This window comes from Schistocerca piceifrons, unplaced genomic scaffold (genome assembly GCF_021461385.2).
Source record: "Schistocerca piceifrons isolate TAMUIC-IGC-003096 unplaced genomic scaffold, iqSchPice1.1 HiC_scaffold_97, whole genome shotgun sequence".
NCBI lineage: Eukaryota > Metazoa > Arthropoda > Insecta > Orthoptera > Acrididae > Schistocerca > Schistocerca piceifrons.
In genome coordinates this window covers 7501-15000 of record NW_025729245.1, presented here as the reverse complement: position 1 = coordinate 15000, position 7500 = coordinate 7501, and the positions used below count along the sequence as shown (strand labels likewise).

Sequence of the window (7500 nt, the reverse complement as noted above, 5' to 3'; positions counted from 1 at the left end):
CCTCATTCAAGTTGGACTTGGGCTCGGCGCGAGGCGTCGGGGTAGTGGACCCTCCCAAACACCACATGCCACGACAGGCGGCAGCCTGCGGGGTTCGGTGCTGGACTCTTCCCTGTTCGCTCGCCGCTACTGGGGGAATCCTTGTTAGTTTCTTTTCCTCCGCTTAGTAATATGCTTAAATTCAGCGGGTAGTCTCGCCTGCTCTGAGGTCGTTGTACGAGGTGTCGCACGCCACACCGCCAGCCGGCTGTGCACGCTACCGAGAAAGTACCGGTATGCGAACCGCCAGGCGACGGGCGCGCATCGCACGTTTGAGGAGACGCGGCCGGCCCCACAGGCGGCCGCGACACTCCCAGGTCTGCGAAGCGGGGCAAACGCCGCGCGCTTCAGTATACGTAGCCGACCCTCAGCCAGACGTGGCCCGGGAACGGAATCCATGGACCGCAATGTGCGTTCGAAACGTCGATGTTCATGTGTCCTGCAGTTCACATGTCGACGCGCAATTTGCTGCGTTCTTCATCGACCCACGAGCCGAGTGATCCACCGTCCTGGGTGATCTTTTCTCAAGTTTCCGCCGTCTCTTTCGAGACGGTCGCATAGGCGGGAGTGAGGCGTGTGGCGGCCCCTGTTCCAGCGTTCTGTGTCCAACGGCCTCACGGCCGACGGGCGTCGTACGGCTCCACACCGGAGCGGACAGGCACTCGGGCGAAAGTCATTCAAAACCGGCGCCAGGCGCCAGGTGCCGCAGGCCAGCCGCTCCAGCGCTTCAGCGCTCGTACCACACAACATTGCCGCTAGTTTTGAGAGGCACGCGTGGTTCCGCACGCGGCGCACGGCTACTGCGAGCCGTACAGGTAGCGTGTTGCGCGACACGACACGCACATCGAAAGACATGCAGTCTAGTCGGTAATGATCCTTCCGCAGGTTCACCTACGGAAACCTTGTTACGACTTTTACTTCCTCTAAATGATCAAGTTTGGTCATCTTTCCGGTAGCATCGGCAACGACAGAGTCAATGCCGCGTACCAGTCCGAAGACCTCACTAAATCATTCAATCGGTAGTAGCGACGGGCGGTGTGTACAAAGGGCAGGGACGTAATCAACGCGAGCTTATGACTCGCGCTTACTGGGAATTCCTCGTTCATGGGGAACAATTGCAAGCCCCAATCCCTAGCACGAAGGAGGTTCAGCGGGTTACCCCGACCTTTCGGCCTAGGAAGACACGCTGATTCCTTCAGTGTAGCGCGCGTGCGGCCCAGAACATCTAAGGGCATCACAGACCTGTTATTGCTCAATCTCGTGCGGCTAGAAGCCGCCTGTCCCTCTAAGAAGAAAAGTAATCGCTGACAGCACGAAGGATGTCACGCGACTAGTTAGCAGGCTAGAGTCTCGTTCGTTATCGGAATTAACCAGACAAATCGCTCCACCAACTAAGAACGGCCATGCACCACCACCCACCGAATCAAGAAAGAGCTATCAATCTGTCAATCCTTCCGGTGTCCGGGCCTGGTGAGGTTTCCCGTGTTGAGTCAAATTAAGCCGCAGGCTCCACTCCTGGTGGTGCCCTTCCGTCAATTCCTTTAAGTTTCAGCTTTGCAACCATACTTCCCCCGGAACCCAAAAGCTTTGGTTTCCCGGAGGCTGCCCGCCGAGTCATCGGAGGAACTGCGGCGGATCGCTGGCTGGCATCGTTTATGGTTAGAACTAGGGCGGTATCTGATCGCCTTCGAACCTCTAACTTTCGTTCTTGATTAATGAAAACATACTTGGCAAATGCTTTCGCTTCTGTTCGTCTTGCGACGATCCAAGAATTTCACCTCTAACGTCGCAATACGAATGCCCCCGCCTGTCCCTATTAATCATTACCTCGGGTTCCGAAAACCAACAAAATAGAACCGAGGTCCTATTCCATTATTCCATGCACACAGTATTCAGGCGGGCTTGCCTGCTTTAAGCACTCTAATTTGTTCAAAGTAAACGTGCCGGCCCACCGAGACACTCAATAAAGAGCACCCTGGTAGGATTTCAACGGGGTCCGCCTCGGGACGCACGAGCACGCACGGGGCGGTCGCACGCCTTCGGCTCGCCCCACCGGCAGGACGTCCCACGATACATGCCAGTTAAACACCGACGGGCGGTGAACCAACAGCGTGGGACACAAATCCAACTACGAGCTTTTTAACCGCAACAACTTTAATATACGCTATTGGAGCTGGAATTACCGCGGCTGCTGGCACCAGACTTGCCCTCCAATAGATACTCGTTAAAGGATTTAAAGTGTACTCATTCCGATTACGGGGCCTCGGATGAGTCCCGTATCGTTATTTTTCGTCACTACCTCCCCGTGCCGGGAGTGGGTAATTTGCGCGCCTGCTGCCTTCCTTGGATGTGGTAGCCGTTTCTCAGGCTCCCTCTCCGGAATCGAACCCTGATTCCCCGTTACCCGTTACAACCATGGTAGGCGCAGAACCTACCATCGACAGTTGATAAGGCAGACATTTGAAAGATGCGTCGCCGGTACGAGGACCGTGCGATCAGCCCAAAGTTATTCAGAGTCACCAAGGCAAACGGACCGGACGAGCCGACCGATTGGTTTTGATCTAATAAAAGCGTCCCTTCCATCTCTGGTCGGGACTCTGTTTGCATGTATTAGCTCTAGAATTACCACAGTTATCCAAGTAACGTGGGTACGATCTAAGGAACCATAACTGATTTAATGAGCCATTCGCGGTTTCACCTTAATGCGGCTTGTACTGAGACATGCATGGCTTAATCTTTGAGACAAGCATATGACTACTGGCAGGATCAACCAGGGAGCTGCGTCAACTAGAGCTGAGCAGCCGGCCGCCCGGGAGTGTGTCCCGGGGGCCCGCGCGAACACGCAAGCGTCCGCTCAATCATTCTGCAAACAGGAGGAGGCTGAGCTCCCCTGCACAATACACCTCGAAACCCTCTCAGGTCCCGGCGGCGCGCAGCGCCGTCCCAAGTACTTGGTCGGGTTCGAGAGAGGCGCAATCGCCCGGAGTTAGGCGAGTAGACGCTTTCGGTGCGACCACCCGTGCTCCCAACTGAGCTTGCCGCTGCCGACAGAGGCCCGGGAGCGTGCTGTCGTGGCATTGCCGGCGGGAGACAACACGCGCCACCTACGGTGACCGGCAGCTCCAACGCCAGCGCCACAGAAGGACAAAAGCCCCACTTGGGTGCCGAAGCGAACTCTCCCAGCACAGCGCACACGCCAACACATCCGCACAGCTGCGATACAAACCACCAGCGAGAACCGCTGGGGCGACCGAGCAGCAGACGGCGTCGCGGCGCCGAGCGCCGGGCGGCGGCGCATCCTCAACGCACACAGTCCTCAATCGGACCAGCACACTGCAGATGTCCACCGCGCTTCGCACCGGGCCCGCGAGGACCTACTTTGGCCGCACGGCGCCGCGCGCAGGGTGCGCCGGCGCGCAGCTGCGACGCCTGCCGCGTCCGTCGGCCGGCGCGCCTGCCACTGGCCGCCCCCACCAGCCGGCTGTAGCGCGTGCGCCCACGCACCGCGCGGCCAGCACGCCGGGAGGCGCCCCCTCACCGGCCGGGGACGGTCCCACCCAGCCACCGCCGCGTATCGCTTCACACCCAGATGCCGTTCAGTTTCGTCGGCATGGTGGGTATCGCTGGAACAACCGGTTAGTACCTCAACCTATCGTCGCCATCACCGATTCACCCCTAGCGAGAACAACCGCACCACAACGGGTTACCATTTCTTCATTTGCGTAACTTCACCAGAAAACGTAGGCGTCCATCGCCATTTGCAACTTCAACCATTATTGCATGCCTGTGTCAGGTGTCACGCCACACTACGTCTGCCCACATACACGCAACAAAATGTGCACGCCTAGACAATACGTGGAAGGTGGCCCCCGTACGTATGCGATGTCCATTGCTCGAACGACTGTCAACCGGCTTCTGTAGCATGTCGCAGATATGGAACGCGCTGCACCATGCCATCACGGTGTGTGAGGAGAGACGACTAGGTCCGAATACATCAACAGACAGCTCATGCTGATCGCCATCCACGGCGTCCGTTCCTCCCACACGTCTCTATGGCGTACCACACTGCAATCCAGCTCTCATAGGGAGACGACACGTAGCTGCGTGCACAATATTTGCACTGTATGGTCCGCCGTTTTTGGGCGCAGTCGTTGTACGGTCACACATGTGCCACGATGTATCATTCAGTACATAAGGACGAATGTGCAGTACAGATTGTGGTTCACGCGTACGACATCAGCGGACAGTTGACACAGGCCGCACCACAACGTAGCCTGCGTACGTCGCATGCGAAGGGCATTGAACATGCAAACTTGTCACCAACCACCTTGCGAAGGCAGGGGGCAAGGTGGGGACGTGGGGAGAGGTGGGGGGGGGGGGGGGGCGGCATGTACGCCCTGCTGCCATCCACATTACAGTGTACAGCAGGAGCATGTGGAAAGTCAGCAAGACTTGCAAGGTGTTTAACATGAAGCGATACACAGGGGAGCGGGCAGTGCGAGTAGCGAACTATATTGCGAGGGTTGCGGGTGGGCAACACTACACTAATTGAACGAGTCGTATAACAATTACAGAGCAGGTTTAGGCGACAACGTGGGTTACGATAGGCGACAACGTGGGTTACGTTAGGGGACAACGTGGGTTACGTTAGGGGACAACGTGGGTTACGTTAGGGGACAACGTGGGTTACGTTAGGGGACAACGTGGGTTACGTTAGGGGACAACGTGGGTTAGGTTAAGGCACAACATGGGTTAGGTTAAGGCACAACATGGGTTAGGTTAAGGCACAACATGGGTTAGGTTAAGGCACAACATGGGTTAGGTTAAGGCACAACATGGGTTAGGTTACGGCACAACATGGGTTAGGTTAAGGCACAACATGGGTTAGGTTAGGGGACAACATGGGTTAGGTTAGGGGACAACATGGGTTAGGTTAAGGCACAACATGGGTTAGGTTAAGGCACAACATGGGTTAGGTTAGGGGACAACATGGGTTAGGTTAGGGCACAACATGGGTTAGGTTAGGGGACAACATGGGTTAGGTTAGGGGACAACATGGGTTAGGTTAGGGGACAACATGGGTTAGGTTAGGGGACAACATGGGTTAGGTTAGGGGACAACATGGGTTAGGTTAGGGGACAACATGGGTTAGGTTAGGGGACAACATGGGTTAGGTTAGGGGACAACATGGGTTAGGTTAAGGCACAACATGGGTTAGGTTAGGGGACAACATGGGTTAGGTTAGGGGACAACATGGGTTAGGTTAGGGGACAACATGGGTTAGGTTAGGGGACAACATGGGTTAGGTTAGGGGACAACATGGGTTAGGTTAAGGCACAACATGGGTTAGGTTAGGGCACAACATGGGTTAGGTTAGGGCACAACATGGGTTAGGTTAGGGCACAACATGGGTTAGGTTAGGGGACAACATGGGTTAGGTTAGGGGACAACATGGGTTAGGTTAGGGGACAACATGGGTTAGGTTAGGGGGACAACATGGGTTAGGTTAGGGGACAACATGGGTTAGGTTAGGGGACAACATGGGTTAGGTTAGGGGACAACATGGGTTAGGTTAGGGGACAACATGGGTTAGGTTAGGGGACAACATGGGTTAGGTTAGGGGACAACATGGGTTAGGTTAAGGCACAACATGGGTTAGGTTAAGGCACAACATGGGTTAGGTTAGGGGACAACATGGGTTAGGTTAGGGGACAACATGGGTTAGGTTAGGGGACAACATGGGTTAGGTTAAGGCACAACATGGGTTAGGTTAGGGGACAACATGGGTTAGGTTAAGGCACAACATGGGTTAGGTTAGGGGACAACATGGGTTAGGTTAGGGGACAACATGGGTTAGGTTAAGGCACAACATGGGTTAGGTTAAGGCACAACATGGGTTAGGTTAAGGCACAACATGGGTTAGGTTAGGGGACAACATGGGTTAGGTTAGGGGACAACTTGGGTTAGGTTAGGGGACAACATGGGTTAGGTTAAGGCACAACATGGGTTAGGTTAAGGCACAACATGGGTTAGGTTAGGGGACAACATGGGTTAGGTTAGGGGACAACATGGGTTAGGTTAGGGGACAACATGGGTTAGGTTAAGGCACAACATGGGTTAGGTTAGGGGACACATGGGTTAGGTTAAGGCACAACATGGGTTAGGTTAGGGGACAACATGGGTTAGGTTAGGGGACAACATGGGTTAGGTTAAGGCACAACATGGGTTAGGTTAAGGCACAACATGGGTTAGGTTAAGGGACAACATGGGTTAGGTTAGGGGACAACTTGGGTTAGGTTAGGGGACAACATGGGTTAGGTTAAGGCACAACATGGGTTAGGTTAAGGCACAACATGGGTTAGGTTAAGGTACAACATGGGTTAGGTTAAGGTACAACATGGGTTAGGTTAGGTTACACGTTGTTGTAAGGAAAGGTGTGGGGGGGGGGGGGGGGCGGGGCGGCAGGTTCGTTGATAGTGATTATAGTAAGTGAATGCTTGTGACATGATGAGATTTGTCACGTCAGGATGCACCTTTGGCTTATTAGAGGCGGCGCTCCAATTCTATGCTTGTGTCAGACCTGTGTCTTTGACTCATGTCATTGTTTGTGCGCTGTGACAGGAGGTACTATTGTGATGTTGGGTGCACCGTTGTATAGGACATGTGTGGGTGTTGGTGCCTTATCTGCGCAATGGTGGATGTCGAAAGGGTGGGATATTCTATTTTCCGCATGGACCTCCTGGTCTGGTTGTGATAGTGTGGATTGTGTAATGTGGCGGAGAGGATGCACTGGATGTTGTTCCATGCTGGTGCTTACATATTGTATGTGCGCCTGTTAGAAGCAGAGAGTGGTGCGTGATCAGAGTGTCTGGCTGACGTGTGGTTCCCATTGTGGGCAGACTCTTTCAGCATGTATACGGACAGTTGTATATATTTTCTGTAGTTTGATGGCTCTGCATTGATTACTAATCAGCGCCGTGTGTACGGGTAATCTGGTTCCAGTCCACAATGTTCTATCTGTGTACATTAGTGACAAAGACTCCCCCATGCAGTGGGGCTCGGTCTGTTATAACTCTTCCGCGTAATATATTTGCCCCACGTTTTTGCGAGTGCGAGTGCGAGTGCAACGCGCATGGGGACCGACATGCTGATGGCTCGGTATCGGACGCCGTACAGTGAGCAACGCGATCGCGTCTCTCGCTCGTAAGTGGTACAGGTCGCGGCTCATGTATAGGGACAGCGGGAATGTCGCATATTGGAAATAACTCTTCATGAAACGCAAGTTATAGGGGTGGATTGCACTTTACGAGTGCGGGAAACGTCCGCCGTTCATCCGCTGGAGGTGCGCGTTTGGCGGTTGGGGTGGTCCACGAACGGGTGCGGGTGGAGTCATTGCCGGTCCACGGCTTCGTGCGGCAGAGCCACTGGAGAATGGGTGCTATGGTCGACAGAGGCTGCAGG

General features: G+C 54.6%; 2 non-coding genes and 1 pseudogene across 2 annotated transcripts; all 3 read right to left on the bottom strand.

Annotated features, from left to right (window-relative positions):
- LOC124774717 overlaps positions 1-212 on the bottom strand; it is a 4222-nt pseudogene extending 4010 nt beyond the window's left edge.
- Positions 213-400: 188 nt separating this feature from the next.
- On the bottom strand, positions 401-555 carry LOC124774722. Its single transcript, XR_007015460.1, has one exon. It is a non-coding gene; the product is annotated as a 5.8S ribosomal RNA (ribosomal RNA).
- A 352-nt stretch (positions 556-907) lies between these two features.
- Positions 908-2816, bottom strand: LOC124774715. The gene has a single exon (XR_007015458.1). It is a non-coding gene; the product is annotated as a small subunit ribosomal RNA (ribosomal RNA).
- Positions 2817-7500: the final 4684 nt, after the last annotated feature.